This window comes from Centroberyx affinis, unplaced genomic scaffold (genome assembly GCF_046629955.1).
Source record: "Centroberyx affinis isolate AG114_WGS23_722 - 3 ecotype Tasmania unplaced genomic scaffold, CSIRO-AGI_Caff_v1 ptg000283l_1, whole genome shotgun sequence".
Taxonomy (NCBI): domain Eukaryota; kingdom Metazoa; phylum Chordata; class Actinopteri; order Beryciformes; family Berycidae; genus Centroberyx; species Centroberyx affinis.
The window spans coordinates 163,185-183,781 of NW_027278962.1; positions in this window are offsets into that span (position 1 = coordinate 163,185).

Below are 20,597 nucleotides of genomic sequence, written 5' to 3' on the forward strand. Positions count from 1 at the left end.
TATCATATTCATACTCTGCACGCACAAGCTGGCCTATTGTGCTATTTTTGCTACCAAGAATACATTATCTATTCAACAAATCCATTCCAGTGTGTGGTGTAACACGTTAGCAGTGTTGATATACGATGTATTCACCCAAGGCCGTGGCACGATGCAGTATTTAATGGAGTAATGGACTGGGTTTAATGCACTAAGCTGGACCAGGGCTAGACCAGCCTCTGTATATACAATACGCTCATTTCTACATTTCCGCTGACCTGCATCACCAAGGTTGCACACACTCCATTACACTGCACAGACACCCACACATGTGCTATACACACACACACACACACACACAAAAGATTTTTTCTCCCTCCACCTCTCTTTTTCTCTCCTTATCCATCGCTTATCCCTTTCTCCCTCCCTCCCATTTGAGGAACGATGGTAAAAATGCTCTCTCTTGCACTTTCCTCATCTACTCCCTTCTCATGCATTTTCTGCTCCCTCGCAGCAGTGTACCTGCACTCTGTTTGATGTGGAGGAGGGCAGGGGATGGGGGGTGGTGGGGTACGAGAGGAGGGGAGGCGAAGCTAGGGGCACAAGGTTACAATCGAAAAACAAGAACAGAGGCCAGAGGGATAGAGGGATGGAGGGATGGAGGGATGGAGAGATAGGGGTAGTGGAGCGGCCCACGGAGAGCAGCGCTACCTGATCAATACAGATGCAAGGTCTAAATTATTTAGACAGGCCTCTAACACCCTTCTCTCTCACTCGCCTGTGGAACGCACCAGACAGATGAACCAACCAGATGAGATCAGATCCAATCACCTGTGGGGGGGTTCTTCACACACACACACACACACACACACACCACACACCGCACACACACATACACACACCACACACCGCACACACCGCACACACATACACACACACACACACACACACACACATCTAAAGCAGTAGGCTGGCAGCCTTTGAAGGTAGCCTTTAACATTCCTCTCCATACTCCATATCTTAGTACTGTTCACTTGGCCGAGGGGGATGAGAGCCATGAGGGGGGCATGGGGGTGAACTCTCATCCAACACATCAGTCGGCCTTGTGTGTGTGTGTGTGTGTGTGTGTGCTTGTGTGTGGTTTGTGTGTGTGTAGACAGACCAGGTGTTAGCGTGGTTCATCCAAACATATGTATTGAATTTTTAGGCATTCCCTACCATAGGAGTCAAAAGAAAGCTACAGCCTCACTACGAAATGTGCAAAGTGAAAAGACATTCGTAAGATAGGGCTGCATGAAATTGCATTACTGGCTACTTCAATTTCCAAATCGCAAGAGGCTTTTCATCAAATAAAAAGGCGTTTTGAAATGTCTTTTAAAACAAGGCATTCTAGTACGATGCAGAATTTCTGTTTTACCAATGAAGTTACACATCAGAGTCCTGAAATATTCATATATAACAGATATAACATAACATAACATATAAGTTGCATTTTCTCAATTGCTGAAAGCAGTAATTATGTAGAAAAATATCTCACTGTTTTCCTTGCCAATTTTAATTGCCAGTACGTTAAAATCTTCATCCAACACAATACACAGGTTGAACAAGAATGCAAACTAGTGAGTTTCCCCATCTGAAAAAAAAAAGAAGTTGGGCCCTCTGTGCTTTTACTCTCCAGTATTCTACTCTCCTGTATCTCTCTTTATATCTGTGATTTCAGAGACAAGTAGCGTTTAAGTGGTGGGGCTGAAGCAGAGGAACATGTGGAGGGTTGGAGGGTGCAGGTGTTAGTGATATGTTAACAGGAGGCAGCGCTCTCTCCAGCAGTCAGGTGGACCCCGGCTTCTGACCCACATTCACCACTCACTCCTCATCCCTCCATCCCCCTTCACTTCCACCTCAGGACCTCTGCATGCCCCTGGACAGGTCGAGTGTCTGTGGTTGCAGAAGCACACCAAGCCTCACCGAAGTCTTACAAAACACTCATTACACTGTATGCATGGAACACAAACTCACATAAACACTCACACCTTATATTTACACACACGTACACACACACACACACATGCACGCACACACACATACCACAGAGCACATCCCTTGGCCCTCAGCCAGCATGTAATATTGATGATGCGATGTGGTATGCCTCATTACAGACACACACAGCCGCGCTCCTGTTCAACTATTGATGGGCCTGGGGCTCTCTTCACTTCTCTGGATCCACCAGGAGTAATGTTAAGGCACAAAGTACCAGCACACAAGACACACACACACACACACACACACACACACACACACACACACACACACGCACATGCAAACACAAATACAAGTACAAATACAATACTGGCTACGCTGAGACGTCTTTCAGGGCACACACACACACACACACACACACAAATATACACAAAAAAACCCAATCAGAAATAGAAAATGAACAATCTTATGTAACTGAGTATAGCACAAAAATAAGATTGCAAACATTGCCAGTGAATATCAGAGCCTATTTTCCATCTGAGTAAGTTTATCCATGCGCTGAACATTATTTTGCTTGTTTTGTCTTACCAGCTCTTGGGCTGAATTTGCTCGTTTAATATTTCAGCTATGATTTCCCCAGTCTCAGTATGGGTTCATCTGCCCACTTTGCAACAAAGAACAAACTGAGTGCATTAGCACCTAGTTACCATGAATGCTGTAAGAACATCCTCATCATGGAACAAACAGGGTACTGGGAAAAGACGTGAACAGCTGTTGTTTAAAATTTCATAAGACACTACAGTACAGTATTTATACACTTCCCACAGAGGTGTGCTGCTGCTTTTAGAAATGAATAAACCTGAGGTGGATAGGCAACTTTTTCTTATTGTTTCTTCCATCAATGCTTGCCATTTCAGATACTTATAGTACAAGCAGTGAGGGAGCAGCCATAATTGAAGCTATATTCAACCTGGTTTTGGCCTATCCTTTGACAAGAAGCAGGTCTGTTGGATGGTGAGAGACAGACCAAGTGCTGCTCATGTTGGAAATTCTCAACTAGCCAACACAGTGGTAGATCTGAATGGCTCACTGTATGCTGGGTCAGCAATCACATTGGGAACCTGAGAAATAGGGCCCAGTGGCATCCTAAAAGTGTCTGTAATGTCTCCTTCAGGTGCAGCAAAGCATGGCCAGCACAGTAGTTGGCAAGGCTTGGTGGCATGAGCTCAGCCTTAGGTAACAGCATGGCACGGGATTAGACTGGAGCTGGACAGGAAGTCAGTGTGATCTCTAGGAGGAGACCCGATTTACACCACGACAGGGCCGCCGGTCCGCCTGCATTAGAGTCCCCCTCTGCTTGGCATGGCCTGAAGAGCTCCTTTCTGCTCTATGTGTGCAAACATACCCACAGGTTCTGTCCACACCCACATTCATATGCTTTACTCACACGGGCCAGGCCTTTGAACAACCCTTAGGAACTTGGGAGTTCCCAAGTCTGCGACTGGAAAGACATGGCTACACAAGGTGGTTCTGGCTGGAAGACTTACTATAGTAGCAGTCAAAAATATCTCCATAGTGGGAAAATACCATGGTCTATCCTGTAACATGATCACAACATAATCTATTATGACAACCACAATAATACCTGTAACACCTGTAATCTCACCATTGGGATTTTGTCATTTGAAATGACTGCAAGGCACAATAAAAGAGATGCTGCCACAGAAAGCACTTCCAACGAACTCCCCAATTTCATTCCAGGTCAACCAAGTGGACGCCCTCTTGTTTCCGAATGGATGGAGGTTTTCCTGGCAACAATATGGATAAAGATAGCCGGCCATCTGACCCATATCCCACTGGCAGACACACACGTGCCCCAGAGAGGATCAGGAAATGGAGACCAGACCATGGGGAAGCTCTAGTTCCATCTGTTTCCGTGGCCGGGCCAGTGTCGGGGTGCCACTTCCCCCTGAGCTTCCTGAAATGGTTCAAACTGTCAGTCACCTGTGCATGGCACCAAGAACCATAGGCTGCTCTATTTCCTCTGGTACGGAGGGGAGAGCGTTAGTCCTCTATATTGACCACAAGTTCCTGGAGATGAAGACAAATTTAATCAAGTAAGTATGAATGTCTCTCTACAGTTTCTGAAGACTGTGTGGGAAGTGTGTTTCTGCACATATATGTGTCATGTGGTGTTCCAGTCAGGTCTAAGAGGCATCATTCCATTGCGTAACCTTCTGGCACCATCCTGGCCTGCTGGCATTGCCATCTGCTGCTGTGAAACACTAGATCACAGACAACCTATCAGCCGCTGAGCTTCTACAGGTCTGCTTGACTATAACATCTCCTACATTTTGAAAGATGGACTAAATGAAAGTAAACTATCGCTGGGGAACATCTTACAGGTACTTTCATGATTGCTGCCAGAGACTGTGATGTGCAGTTGATTCTTGTGTTTGTTCCAATTTGCTATGTTGAGGCTATACTCTGTTTATCAAGGAGGAGAGCCGAAGCCTTCCTGCCTGTCTAACTTGGCTTCACCCCTGCAACAGCCGTGGAGAAAAACAGGAGTGAAGAGGCAGTTCTGTCACAAGCATCCTGTTCCTCACACATAATCTGCTTCAGAATCACACTTCATTGTGCTGCTCTCATAAGATGCACTGTGTATGTGCGTGTGTGTATGTATGTATGTCTGTGTGTGCGTGAGTGTGTGTGCGCGCGCGTGCGGGGGTGTGTTTGCATGCATATGCGTCTGTGTGTGCACGTACTTGTACACATGAGCGAGCGCAGATGCGTACGTTATTCAGCGCACCATGTATATCCTTTTTATTCTTAATGATGTGCCAAAAGTTTGACATTTGGCTTGCGAGGAAGATCCAATCCCACCGAGGAGGCATATCCACCAATCAAAAAGCCTAATCAGTCATGATGGAACATTTTTTCTCACTTTATCGCTGAACGTGCCCTGTTCAGAAGCAGCACATCACTTGTGACAACTCAAAGGCTATTCTCTTTACCTGAGATTGGCTTTGATACCAAATCATCTATCTGGGCTTTCAACATTATTCATTGGCTCATTGTACAGAGGCCCCAAGCAGTACACAGATCCCATCTAAGTACCAGAGCTCCTCTAGGAGAATCTAAAGGGGTTGTGACAAGCTGTGGTTCTCTGATCTGGACTTGGTCTTCATCAATGAAATCCTGATCTTACAGAAGATGAAGAGAGAAAAGGTGAGAAAATACTAGAGGAAGGTGTAAGAATAGAATACAGCATGCAACATCCTAGAGGTGAGCAGTGAGCAACCCAGTGTGAGAACAATGTTTAGTTTTCCTGCATAATTGCACAGTAGTAATGAAGTAAAATCAGTATTTACACATAATTAAGCACAAAAGGAATATTATTCAGCATGAGATGCATAATTGCTGTATGCTGTAGCAGGGCATATTGTAATCGGGTTCAGGAACACCATGATTCTTTCCCTCTGTCGCTTGGTGACTGCCAGGAGTAGGAGAGTGAGCTGTCCTTATGATCAACACCATGTGTTCGGCAGACAGAGAAATGGTTTCATCCATCCAGTCCTGACAAGCACAGCATCTTCCCTCACTAATCAGAGCCATACTGAACATCCTAACACTATCAAAAGCCACGGTGTTAAACAGGAGAACCATGTGTGGACACCGTGTGGCAACAATAAACATGAACAATCTTTATATAAACTCATAGGCCAGAGGGGATAGATGCCGCTGCATAGTGCTTAGTCCTCCCGAGAGAAAATCTAAGGAATGCTTTGGAAAACACTAAAAGCCCAGTGAGCCTCAAAAACTGGGGTAAGGCCCAAACCTCAGTTCTTTATACAGTACACAGATGCACGACACACACTCTCTCTCTCTTTCTCACACACACGCACAGGCAAAAAGTTCTATAAATACACAAAATATCAATGGCTAGTTCAGTGACACCACTAAAGACCTGATAATGCACCACACACACACACACACAGACAAACCTCATCACATGGTTACATACTTGTGCACAAACACACACAAACACACACACACATGCAACAAACCAGCAAGCCAGCTGTGGAAGTGCACACAGAAAAAATGCAGACATTGGCTATAGCCCACAACCATTGCATAACAAATGCCTTTCTTTCCCAACATTACGCTCCATCCCCACTCCCTTTACGTCTCACCTGCTCCATGGGCCCTGATAGGAAACAGGAAGTGGGTAATGAGGGCCAAGCCGTCAACCGCAGTCTACATAACCTCACTGCCCTGCTCTCCACTCTCACTCTCTGCTATGTCTCTCTCAGGGACAACAGGCTACTTAGCCTGTGTGACCTCCATCCCTTCCCCACAGCTGGTCTGCCCCCCCCTCACCCCCGCACCCCTCACAGATGCCTTACAACTGACCAAACAAGCTGTGACCGGAAGGCATCTGTCAAAGCTCATCTGCAGGCAAGGCCTTGGGACATGGATAGGGAAGTGCACAAACACTTAGAGGGACAGGGGCTCAAGTCAACAGATAGGACACCCTTTCCATCTGATTTGACCCCCGTCAGCCACTGAAACCACATCCTTCGAATACCCACCGATACCACATCCTTCTGAATTGAAGGAAGTAGTTCTTTACCACAACATGCTGAGAGAGAATCGCTATGAATCCTCACAAAGGCACATCTATCAAACACCCACTCAATTAAATCGATCAAAGTTAACACTGACCTGGTCACTAGAGGTCAGCAGTGCAATTATAAAGGACCCTTATATCAAGGTGCATTTGATTTGTCTCATATGAACCATTACTAGTGAAAAGTCTTTTATCTTTTGTCATAGTTCAGCAGTAGTTGAGTTGGTCCCTGGGAGCTGTACTGCAGCTGCCCACTGCTCCTAGTGTGTGTATAGGATGGGTCAAATGCAGAGGACAAATTTCCCCATGGGGATAATAAAGTATACAAATACAAATACAAATAGTCCTAGACTGTTTAAAAATCGGGGGTGTTTTCATACAGGGCTATTTTTGATTTTGAGATGCTTGTCACCACTGACACTCTTACATCAATATTCCTTAGGTCACATTTTGAGGAAGACAATGGAAAAGCACCATAAGCAATATACCTATATATCTAAAAGTAAATGCAAAGAATCCCATGTAGTCAAATCCAAGTTGACATGAGCCTTGCATGTATTCACTTATTGACTCAAACTCTATGACAGCATTGATATGTTAAATCAAAGAATCATTGAAACAAAATTATTAGCAATGCTATGGGCAGTCATTTGCAACGTTTGAGAGTTTTTGCTCTACTTGCTGCTTTTTTGAGTCTTCAGTTGATGGGGGAGTGCGCTCTGAGGAAGCTTTCTGAGACGGTGAAAAGTTACGGTAACATAACTGTTCACTATTCTCCAGATGTAAAACGGATCAAATACAACAAGCCACCAAAACAGATCTATGTTGCACTCATTCCTCCTGTAAATATTGCTTAATTCTGATAAGACTGTTGAACCATAGCATTGGCTATTAGCTAACAGGAAGCTAATTGAGTTAGCTAGCTTGTTTAACCTACAACCACTATAAGGAGTAACATTATTTCACAAACTACTATGATTATGCATTAAAATGTCTCTTGACACACAATGTCACATTATGAATACCTGTGTTAAAATGGTAACTCCCATTAGCCAGAGGTCAACTGCGTAAGCGTAGCTTGTTTGTGCTCTTAGTCAGCAAGTGAGAAGTGTGGGTTTTTTGTGGAGAGTTGACGATTAGGTGCAACCACATTTCTCAAGAAAGGGGGAGAGCTTTTTTTTTCCTTTTCTGTGAGTGGCACACAACCCTTTGTGTTAGATGATGAAAAAAGCATTTTTTTTTTCATTCCATTCAAAAACAGCACTTAAAGACTGACAGGCCAAAGAGGCAGCAGCTCAAGCCCCCTACCTACCCTATCAAGGACCCTACCTGTGCACGTGTTTGTGAATTTGAAACTTGATGACTTTGGCAACCTCTTGAGTCCCTGAATGGTAGTTTTTTACATCACTGCCGCAAAGACGACTTAATCCTCCCTCTGTCTGTGTGTGTGTGTGTGCCATCCAAAAACACCTCATAGTACTGCATCATGCACACATTCTTTGCATGGACCCAAGTCATAAACCCCTGACCCACATTTTTTAGTGCCATAGTCTGCCTGCACCAACTTTTTGGGAGTTCGGCCCAATGGTCACCTTACCCAATATCTGACGAGAGGATTGGCACCAAAATTATCTCTGTGTCTCCAGTCGATATCTCTGTCGGGTGCACATGCTAACACTTTAGCATATTAAATAACCATTGGCGATTAGTATTATCCGAAGGATGAAGATAGACTATTTAGTACCCTAATCCAAAGTTGATATTGTTTTTTATTCTATGGCCTGTAGATTCAGATCTTGTGAAAACATCATTCGTGAAGTCCATTACAAATCAACAGCACAAAAACTTTAGCTTTCTGGCTAACTTTGTTCACTTTCTGAGTAAACAAAACAGTTACAGTCTAAGTCTAAGCATTGAAAGTACATTCTTTTTGTTGAATTTATGTCTATTTTACCAATCCCCTAAACAAGCCTGCCAGCCTTTATACGGGAGTCATTAAAATGTACTAACTATCCCGCCTTAGAGCTGTTACAAGTTCTCATTTTCTCACTTTTAGGATAATGCTAAACACCTACGGTTACTTAACAGTGTGCATGGGATAGAGCTATCTACAGCGCCAGACTCAGATAATTTTGGTGCCAATCCTCTTCTCACATTGCTTAAGGTGACCAATCGACCGAACTTCCAAAGTCGGTGAGCCTGTTGCTCCTGTAGTAGGGTGTACTTAAGGATTTCCGAGGGGCCCAGATAGTGAAATTATCCAATAGAAAGTGGTGATTATGCCACATATTTTACAAATAGTGACACATTTTGTGCTAATGTGTCTCAGTCAGCAGATGACTCAAGACACTTCCATTGAATTATTTATAAAAGAGATAAAATAGTCTTGTTCAACTTGTAAAAAGCACAATTTCAGAGGAAAAAACCCCTGCTCTTAGTTGTTGCTATATTTCCATCCCTGCAATCAAAACACTTCATATTCCAAGCTCACTGAGGCTTAAGAGATGAAAGAGAATAAGTTAGTACCAGGTGCAGCTGCCCTCCTCTTGGCCATCCTCATGGGTCTGACACTTCAAACTGCAGTTTTTATCAGCATATCAGCCTGGACTTTTGAACTGTTTGAGTCTTGTGACAAATGAAACAATTGGGGTTCACTTTATGTTGGACAGTATTTGTTAATTTTCCAAAACAGATCCAGTTTATGTTGCACATGCAGGGTTGAAACAAAATTGGTAGCATAGATTATTTACTAAATGCAGTTGTGACTTCTAGGGGCCACAATCCACAGAGAAGCAACAACATAAAAGTGGTGGTGTAATTATTGCATTGAAAATATTCACCTGGGATGATAATCTGCAAATAGATGCATCTTTTCCAAGCTGAAGAACAACATAAGCCCTCACAGTATGAGTCCACCTACCTGTACCATACTAACATCTGTAACTAGTGTGAATATTGACTGCTGTGGAACATCTGGAGACACCTCTCTCCTGGAGCACCGGACAGCCGCTCTGCCAGCTCCTACTACTACTACTACTAATACTACTACACACACACACACACACACACGCACGCACGCACACACACACACAGCTCTAGTTTCAGCACCAGCTCAGGCTAAAGCTGCCTCCAGGGTGCCAGTCTGACAGCAGTCCCAACCATGTTTCCACTATCACTGATATAATAGCTTTAATATGAATAATGGAGCTGTCGCTTTACACAGAGGTTCACTTTACATCCCTGCTCTGCCGGTCTTTCTCAGCATCTCTTACACACCCTCCCTTTCTCTTACGCCATTTCAGCACTTGTTTTTATCTCTAGGAGAGATCAAAATGTGACTCAACCTGCAAAAACAGGAACAATGTGGGAGATCGTTTTTTGTTGTTGTTTTCATAGATTAGTGAACCTTGCATTCAGAGATTTTACATTGTATATTACATACTAGGGGTGAATCGATTATTCTATCTGAATTATTATTATTGAATCAAAGAAGTGAATTTTGATCAAACTTTTTGATCTGATGTGAAATGGGTCTCCTTTAAGACTAAATGAGCCACAGTTCAGGCCATTTTGTCATTCATCCACAAAAAATATCTTTAGATCTCTGATGGTTTCTAAAAATACACAATTGTACACAGATGTAGTTGAAAGACGACATGATGTCTTTTATTGAACTAGTAAATTAGAATTCAGTTCTCAATCTGAAAGTAATTCTAGAGTTTGGCAAATTCTTTAGAGAACTCAAAGACATCCTGGGAGCTGGAAAGGAAGGCAGGGTATTGTGCCTCAACATTTTGCTCTCCGCTCCCTGCTCTTTCTTGGCATGAAAATTACCGATTATGGCCAACTAAGTGAAAAAGTACTGACATCAGTCAAAGTCCAACGTGCCTCCATAGCTTTTGTGTATGGATGTTTGGGTGGAAGGAGAGTGGCACAGGGTGTGGAGGGGGGCTGCTTGGAACAGAGTGGAAAAGATTGATTTCTAATTAACAGGCTGGTTGCAGTAATGAAAGACTAGATGGTCTCTACTGGCAGTGGATCAATGGGGAGCGTTTCCCCTGACATCCAGTCTTAATCACACCAGCCTCAGCTTAACGAGAACACACTCATTGCTGTAATTAACGCTGCCCTGTTCCCTCCATTTACCCTCTCTCACCCCTACCTCCCCTCTGCCTTCTCCCCACAACTTAACCTCCACTTCAGACCTCTGCTGCCTACAATCGATGGCAGAGATCACTCTATGATTCCTCCACTGTCTCAAGGCCTAGTGGCCCAGTAAGGAGAAATACCACTCTTACAGAAAAACAAATGTGTTGAGTCAGTTACAAAGAGAGTGTGGTGTCCAGATGTTTCTGTGTTACTGTCTCACATGTCCCTTGTCTTAAACACTGTATATCCTAGCACATTCAAAAATGACAAAGGCTGCAATAACCAAACGTGATTGCCATCTCTGCTGGAAGCTGGGGAGGGGAACATGATAATTGCTGTGGTGTGACTTAAGAGCCAGTCTCATTTCATATTCTTGGTCCCAATGGAAGTGAGCACTGAGGGCCAGGTGACAGAGCATGCTGCCAGCTCCAGATCAATTTTGGGAGAAGAGGTGAAGCCAAGAACGCAGGTCATCCAAAGACAGTGGCATTGTCCTGCCCAGTGTAAAAATACAGTCCATCTCCCAGAGGACAGTAGTACGGTAGGGTGATGTCTCACTTATTCTCAGGCTCTATACCTCTCTCATTCTGCGTTTCACTCGCCAGTCACAGAGTATCTGACAAGCAGGACACAATCAAACACCTGATCTAGTGAGGTGTGAGACATGAAGTTCCACTGGGGAATTGTCTGCTCCTGGGTAGAAACAGACATTTTATTCATCTCAAACAAACATGTCACTGGACCTCTCATCTACAAAGACCACATTTGAAGAGATTTCAGGGTTTTCTTTTTTATCTGACCATAGGCATAGAAGTTGCACACATACTATCGGTGACATTTTAGTGAACTTGAAAGTATAGGTAAGCTTGCCTTTTACTCATCTTGCTGACAAGCCCCACAAGTAAGATAGATGTACTAATCTTCATTATGGTCTTCTGGGAGCATTTTCTAATCCTGAGTCAGAGCTTTGGCGCACTGATGATGACTAGAACTGTGGGGGCTGGAGGTATGATGTTTAATAACTGGGAATTGGCAATGGAGCATTAGGGGGTTGGGGCATTTTTAGGCAGGGGGGCTGTAAACACCAACCCCCCATCCACACTGTCACTTCAGCATGAGCATGTGTGTGAGTTTGTGCATGTGCACGGATGTGTAATCTCCCTCTGCCAGGCCGCGGTGTCTCTCTGGGCAGAGTGGGTCTGGCTGTTTGAAGGGGGCTGGCGGGGAAGTGGGGGGTGGGTTTGGGCTGGGGCTAATCCGCCTGTGCCACGCGCCGTGTGCCCAGCACCCAACCAGCCGCACCATGCCGCCTCCTCTGTAGTGGGTCCATTGGAGTGCTACATGGCCCACTGAATGCTATCAGCACAGACGACACACTGCCCCCCAAGCAGGGATTACAGCTCTCTCAATGGAGGCGCCAGGAGGAGGATCCAGAGCAGGAGGAGGAGAAGAAGGAGGAGGAGGAGGTACACAATCCTCCGACAGCAGCTCCATTCTCTACAAGGAAGAGGCCATCGGCAAAGCTGACACGCCAATCAACAGAGGCTGGGAAACCACCCCATGAGAACAAGACGTCCAGCAAGAAGGAAGGGGAGGAGGGAGGAAAGGCTTAAAAAGGACCCATCACTTCTCAAAAGCAGGCTTAGAGCCACTTGGTACTCCTGGAGGAGAATGAACACTGGCCCATTGTTCTGAGGTAGATTGAGGTGGGGGCATTAGCATGAGTTTGCATAGACAGACTGAGCTCTTAACTGCATATGCAGATCTTGTATTTGGGCATTCTATGAAAGGAGAAAAAAAACTTTCTAATTATGTTTACAACCTGTTTGTAAGTTGAAAGTAGACATCAAAGAGGCAGAGGAAAAGAGGGGAAAACTGGAATGTGCCAATAAAGAGTACTTTAAATACACTTTAGAAGGGTGCGTCCCCTGTGTGTTCTATTGGAAAACTTAGGCAGTAAATATAGTTTGGTTGAGATTCATCCTCACACCCTCAGGGTCTAGGGTATGTAATGTATGCAATGTGAGCTGGTGTACTGTCTCTGTAATTTACCACAGAAAATTGAGGTATTCACGATGGTTGAAAAACAGCATTCCTCATCAAACTAAATCTTTAGCATCAACAGGAATTTGAGGAAGAAATCCTAACTTTAACAGAAATGCTGAGTACCAAATGGTTTATGCTTCAGGGATGGAAAAAAACAATGAGGTCCCCATCTTTTGGGTGGTTTACATTTTGCTGAGGTTGTACCAGGACTGGACTGTCAGTTGGTGCTCATGCAGGGTAAAACTTTACCCTGCAAACACCAGAAATGGAGAGGAGGGAAGGGCTAGGGAATAGGTGAGGGCAGGACAGGAGGAGGAGGAGGGAGCCTAGCATCTGTGCACCCCAGCTTGCGTTATCAACGGAGAGGTACTCCAGCTCAGGCCAAACCCAACAGGCAAGCACACACTCCACCATCCTGAAAATACTTACGCCCACCCGTCTGCCCACGCACTAAAGTGACTGAAAACACAACTCGCATTTGCTTGTTAAGAGCTTTCTTGTTTTGGCTGGAAAATTAAAGGGGTGAGGAAATTGAAAATAAAAAATGTAAGAGTTCCATGTCGCCTGCCCAGATAAGCCTGGCACAGGCACACACCACTGCCTGGCAGACGTCCCCTCACTGCCACCATCTTTAGCTCTTTCCACCACACCTGGCACCACACTGGCATCATGTTGGCATCACCCTGGCGAAGGCTAACAATGTCACCGTTATCTGAGGCGATTCTCCGTACCCTGATGCAGTAAATCAATTTTCCAGAAATGTAGCTTATGTGTGGCATCTGACCATGAATTCAAAGCACTGGGCCAACTATCACTGCTTCCAATACTCTGGAGCTGCTGCAGCTGACAGCCTCTTTATGAGAAAGTACTGAGGGCAGGAAACAGAGCAAATGTGTCCTTCACTGCAAGCCAGTTGCAGCGTAATTACATTGTCATAGGTTTGTATATTGTAATGGAATAGAGCCTGTTATTATGAAAACAATTTGACATAGCCACTTAGCACCTAGCAGAGGGAAAATCCTGGGCTCCTATTCATGTTCTCGTGTCACATCCTGTTGTGAAGTCAACACAAAGCATTTTAATAGTCTGCTGATCAGGACATTTGTGTTTAGCCAATGGAACATCTGACCTGTCCGTCTGTCATGATGGATCACCCACTAAGAGTTAAATGCTGTGTGCATGGCCAAGCGTGCATGTGTGACAAAAGGAAGATTCCCGATGAATATCCATTCTCATTTCTCACCCATCTGCTCCTTCAAATGAAGGAAATGGGCATATCTGGATGAATCCAATGCTCTTTAAATGGTTCATCATTCAATGTCCGCAACAGCACAATACAAAGACAGCACACCCAAACACACCCAGCAAGCCCATACAAACAGTGATACACTTGACACACTTCTCTCTACCCAGTGTAGTGACCTATTCAGACAAAGCAGCAGGAGGCAGAGAGGCTGAAGAGCTGGGGAGCTAATGAATGCATGGGTTTGGGCCTCTTGAAAGTGCTGGTGCTATTAGCACGTTGCTTTTCCCTTGCTCACAGGAGAGCCCTATTAAACCATTAACCCCTTTTCCCCTCTACTCTTCCCTCCCTCTCACCTCCTTTCCAGTCTCCCCGTTCCCCTAAACTGGCTGTCTGCCTGAAAACTAGGCCAGTCTGCTGTTGGTTCACTGACCGATGCCTGCTGCAGCGTAAGAAATCCCTGAAGTTTTCCTGGCTCTTTAAATAGATAAACATACAGTGGCTACAGCCAAGCTGAACAGACATGTAAGGATCACTTGACTGGTGGAAAGGGAAAGTAGGTGCAGGGCGGATGTTGTTCCTTCTCTTCGCCACCAGCCAAACCTAATCACTCCACAGGAACAGAGCTCTCAGAGACGCAGCACTGACACTGAGAGGTCAGAGGTCAAAAAGCAGACACTCAACAGTCCCTTCAGAGGTTAAGTGTTGCAGAAGGCGGTGATGACATCCGAGGGGCTGCTGAAGTCACACCAGACGGATGTCATTTTGGCATTCAGTCAAAAGACAAAGTAGACTGTGACCGCCTTAAAGATGGGCCCCATGTTTCCATGATGCCTCGCTGTCATGGCTTTAATGAACTGACCTGAGAAAGATTATATCTGCTTTTCCACAGCCTTATCAGGGCCTTGTATCAGTGACCTTCACTTAGACACGTGTGACTTGTTGTTCTACAGACATCAGTCAACAGCACACTAACAGAACAGCTCCACCAACCACGACAAGTAATCAACATCTCTGATAGATAATGGCTTCCCTCACATTGCAGGGCACATTGAGTTGTCTCTGGCGGTTGGCAGGAGAGCTGCTGAAGTAATTCAGTATTTCTAATCTGATAGGTTATCATCGGAAGAGCTGATGGCATTTTGTGGGGATGAATTTATCTCCAAGTTCCCATTAAGAATGTCATTTGGTGGCAACGTCCAAATCTCCTTGAAATGTTGATTGTTTCTCCGGCCTCTTCAATCATTTGCACATGAAAAGCTCCATGGAGCAGGGACTGTCGTAGACACCATTGACAGATTAGCGATGGTCATTTCAGCCTGTACTGTCAACTGGTTCTCTAAGCAGCTCTCTTGTTTTTCCCTCTGTTACTTTCTCTCACTCCCCTGTTGCTCCTTCTGTTTCTCCACCAGCACTCTATTGGCGCATTGTGGTAGAGAGAGACTGCTGAATCCCATTGAATGTTGTTTGGTTTTCAGTAGTGCAGAGGAACAATGAATGTGGTGAGAGTGAGAGCCATGCTGCCTACCTGAGCCTGCCTGCCTCAGCAGGGGCTTGAGTGAGTGCCTCTCATTCAGTGCTTTACACTGACATCAATAACCCTGCCTGAAATGCACACACACACACACACACACACACACACCCACACACGCACGTAAAGTATATGCAAATCCACACACTGCACATACAAGCACTCACTTAAGCTGCTCAAACACCATAAACACAAAAAGACAGACTAATTGACACCAGACAAAACAGTGCATTCTGTACATACAAACATAGGCTGTGCTTGAAACCGCTGGCATAATAAACACAACTGTAGCTTTCATCACAAGTGCACACATCATCACAAACTAAGATGAAATCCACAGAAAAAATGGCATAAATTCCTTGACATACAAAGACACACAATCAATCTCACTGGCCCCATTTCCCTTCATGCACCTCCATTTTTCCAGCTATTCTCTACTGACTTGCCAAGGACACCGCACCGCACTGCCATTCCCCCACCAATCTTTTCCATTGTGCTTTATAATCGTACTGCATAATACTGTAGAAGCATGCCCCCCCCCCCCCCCCCCCCCCCCGGCCCTGGCCCCCCCTCATAATTACAATCCAATGTGCTTTATTGGCAAGGCCACAATGTCAAATACCAAAACAGTCTGTTTGGAGGAATTCCTCCTCTTCCTCTTCTATGTGTCACTATCCCTCCTTGAACATTGTTGTTCATCTGTAAAAATGTTAATGTAAGTTTTCCAAAGGGGGGCAAGAAAGGACAGGAATGAAAAACAGCACTGCTTAACAGTGTTTAGAAACAGGGCTCTGGATTTTGTATTCTCACTTTTCCTCTTACAAACATAAGGTTGTTTTATGGAGAACATCTCACATTCTCACAGTAGTCAAAGTAAAAAGAGGTCAGAGACAAAATGAAAAAAAAAAAAAGCCACTTTGAGATGACTGGAATAAAGAACTGCTTCCTGAGTGTAGCGAGAGTGGTCCAAATGGGTCTTTTGGATATTTAGAGGACAGGCCCCAATCCCATTGTGTGACCTTACTGCTTCTCACTTCTCTTTCTCTTTTGAAAGATAAGACTGTATGTGGGCAGTGTGCGGTGCCGTGTGTGTGTGAGAGAGAGTTGGTTTGTATAAGAATTGACCCTAGAGTCTTAATGCAGTCACACACTTTACACAGAGCTTTTCATTTCCTCTCTGTCTGTTTCCCAGTAGTTCAGAGCATGTCTGTTTTCATTTTGTCCACTATGACCCTGCCAATACACCCACCCTCTGAAACATCCCACAGAGTAACGCAACCTCTCCCGTTTATTTCATTCTGATAGAGGAACACAAGACACACATCCACAACACACACACACACACACACACACACACACACACACACAGTACACTGCCCACACACGGCTTTATCACTCAAAGCAAGAGAAAAGCGAGAGGCAGTGAGGTCAGGTCAGAAACACAATTACAGCATATTGGCCACACAGAATCTTGCCCCAAGTAGGCACAGAATGCTAAGAAACCACATCCATATATATATATATATATATACAGTGAATAGGAATATCTGATACAGGTTAATAGTTATTCGTGGTTCTTTGAGAGACTGACCTCATCTCTCTTTTATAAAAGATCCCCAGTCTCTATTGCTTTTCTAACTTTCCCTCCCTCCGTCAACCTCTCTCCTTCTCACTCCACACCACGGCCAGCGTCTCTAATGCCTTCCGCCCACCATTTCCACATGCAGCTCTCTCAGTGGTTAGATCACACACTGCTTTTAGAAGATTAAACCAACTGCAATCCAAGACTAGGGCCCACAGAGAACATAAAAAAACAAACAATCGAGATCAAATCAAATAAAAGAAATGTGCAAAAACACGAAACACAGCTCATTTGCAGAAACAAACAAAACCCAGCAGGAGAACACTTCCACTGCCCATTACATCGCCAGCAGTCCTATTTTAGTGCTTTCTCTTTTTGTATCTATCTCTCTTATTCTATTTTTAGTGGAGTAGTCAGTTACGCATCCACCCTCAATCCTCCACCTGTATATGTAGCCCTCAAACCACCCAAGCCTTCCACAGTAAGCCTGGCGGTAGCAGTGGCAAGAACATGTAAAGCTGCATGTAACCATTAGACTTTGAGGGGATGAGAGAGAGAGGGAGAAAGAGAGAGAGAGAAAAAGAGAGACTGGGATTGCTCCTGATTGCACAAGTAAGCACACAGCCCGCCACGTTTCACTTGCTCACTTGCCATTTATCCTTCCATCCCCATGCAAACTCAGTCAAAACCCCAGAAATTTAACAATGAGCTGCCATCATGTGCCAAAATATGGAACGGAAAAAAAAGTGAGAGCAGCTTGGAGCCCTGTCATTTTTCCATGCAAGCCCCGCTGTTGGTATCTTATCTGCTCAATCCTCTCATCGTCATTTAAATCTCCCCCTACTCCATCCGATCCCAGCCCCGGCCCTATTTAAATCTCTCCCTCCTCCCAGTCCACCACATTTCTAATGCTAATTATTTAAACCTCTCCGTGCGTTCTATCCCTCCCATCCAACAGCTAGTTATTCAAATCTCTCCCCACCCGCTCTCCCTACAAGCCCCGGCCCCAGTTAAAAGGTGCTTGACTGAAGGGTTGATCCGGGCTGTTATTTTCAGACAGAGGATAATACCGCTTCTTCCAGACTCCTCTCCGTTTCCGCTCTGTTTTCCTGGCCCTCTCCACAGCCTTCTCTTTTTATATACAATTACACAAACTCTTTTGAACATATCCCTTTTGAATCCAAGAGGTTTATTTGCCATGATAATGGAATGCAGTTGTTAACAGTGAGGGAACAGTGTAATAAAATCAATGTTTGTCATTTCAAATCAGGCCAAATACAGTAAAGCGGATATGGGCAATGTACACAAAATGTGTATATATTCGGGAAGTGAGAGATAACAAGGAATATACATAAAATGTGTATACATCCGAGGACTTAAAAGATAAGATAATATTATCTTAGAGAAGAGAATAGCTTGTATGGGAATGTGTACTAAGCCGGTCTGTGCTGGCCTGTGCGGGTCATTGTCCTCAGAGTTAAGTGAGTGGCAAGAGTGAGTGACTGAGGAATGATGACACAGTTTGGGAGGTCAGAGGGGATCGTTTTCCTGGACCAGGTGCCAGCGCATCAGAGTCTGGGAAAGGGGACATCATTTTCAATCTATCACACTCATCTATCACATAGTTTTCTTGATCTTTATTTTCAGTTAGAGCAGCTCTTTCTGTTTCTCTTTCTCTCGTGCTCTGTTTCTCTATTCCTCCCTTGCTTTCCCACTCTCTCTCTCATTCAGTTGGAGAGATCTCTCTGTTAGTCCTGTAGAGAAGCCACCTACACATGGAGCATCAGGATCACAGCTCAGTGAAACACCAAAGCTGCTCACGGCACTGAACAGGAGTCCCACTCAGCATCAATACTTATTGCAGTTACATAAATGCCCGTTTCCGACTACAGACACCCCACACAAACTACACACTCCCATATGCACACACATGAGCTCCAGACTGCCTCATGTGTAAAGCAAAACACCTGCTAGAAAATACATGCACTGTACACAAAGCTGTTGTCAGCCTAGATCATGTAGTTGAGGTTCTACATTATTTTAAACAATGTCTCTTTTTGCCTAATTACCATTTTAGTACATTTCCGCAATGTGTAGTCCTCTTCAAATGCAAAAAAATATCACCCATGCTTTAACAAAAGTGTTTTCGCCTGTTTTTCTTCATGAAAAAATCAAAAATCCATTTTGAAATAACCAAAAGATTGTAAAATTTATCAATTTTCAATTTTCAAAATTGAAATGAAAAAGGAATGAAGGAATTAAATTTTTTTTCCTATCATACAACACTGATATTAACAGACTTGCTAAGACAATAGATCCCAATCTCCTCACTCAGCATGCAGGGGAAAGATGTGGACGCTGTTGGGGGGGGGGGGGGGGGTGTGCTCACCTTGGTACTCCTGTCCGGGGGTGTAGGCGGTGGGGCTGCCGGTGATCTGGAGGGTGAGGAGCACCTCTCCCCCGCCTTCTGTCACCCCGACTCCCTCCAGCTCCCCGTGGTGGGTGCACAGGAAGAAGAAGGGGTTGAAGCGGGGGTAGAAGCTTGCAGGGGGGGCCCCCAAATCCACGCTGCTGCTCCCCAAGACCAGGGCCAGCAGGGCACAGCCTAGGGCACCCCCGAGAGAGGCCCACACCATGGCCATCCGCCCTCACAAAGCCAGGGAGCGAGGGAGCGGTGGCGGGCGAAGAAGAGGTGAGGAGTGAGAGTGATGAGTGGGAGTAAGCGAGATACAGGTAGAGTTCCAGAGGATCGCTTTTGGAGTCCACAGGTCGGTCGAGTTGGAGAAAGTCCAAAAGTGTGCGTGAGTGTGTGTTTGTGTGTGTGTGTGTGTGCGTGTGTGTGTATGTGTAATATTGTGCGTATGAGTGTGAGGGTTTGGCCGTCAGGAAAACTGTAGAGCTCTGTTCTTCTGCTTCCTCTCTCTCTCTCTCTCCTCCCTTCACTCTCGGGGAGTTCAGAGCTTCGCCTGTGCTGTCCTGCTCCGGCGTTTAAATACCTCACCCCCTCCCTCTGTTTCCCTCTCTCCTCCCACCCTCCCTCCCTCCCTCTCTCTCTCTCTCTCTCTCTCTCACTCTCTCTCTCTCTCTTTCTCTCTAACACCAGCTCCACGCGTGCTGTATGCGCTCTACGAGACGGCCTCCCTCCTCTCTCTCATCCAGCGCTTCTCTCCTCCCTCTTTTCTGTCAGTCTATCACTCTGCCTTTTTCCTTAATCTCTCCCTCTCTCTCGCTCTCCCTCTCTCTGACTCTGTCTCTCTTTCTCCTTATCTCTCACTAAACCACTGTATTACTCCACGTTGCACTCTTGTATCCCTCTCCCGAGACCTTGGCTGTCTTATCTCTATGCATCTGTTAGTTTCTTCATCCCCAACCAGCCCTCTGACAGATCCCTCTCACTCTCCCCTCTCTTTCCTTTGTCTTTCTGCCCATCCACCAGGCTGTCTCCTCCTCTCCCACC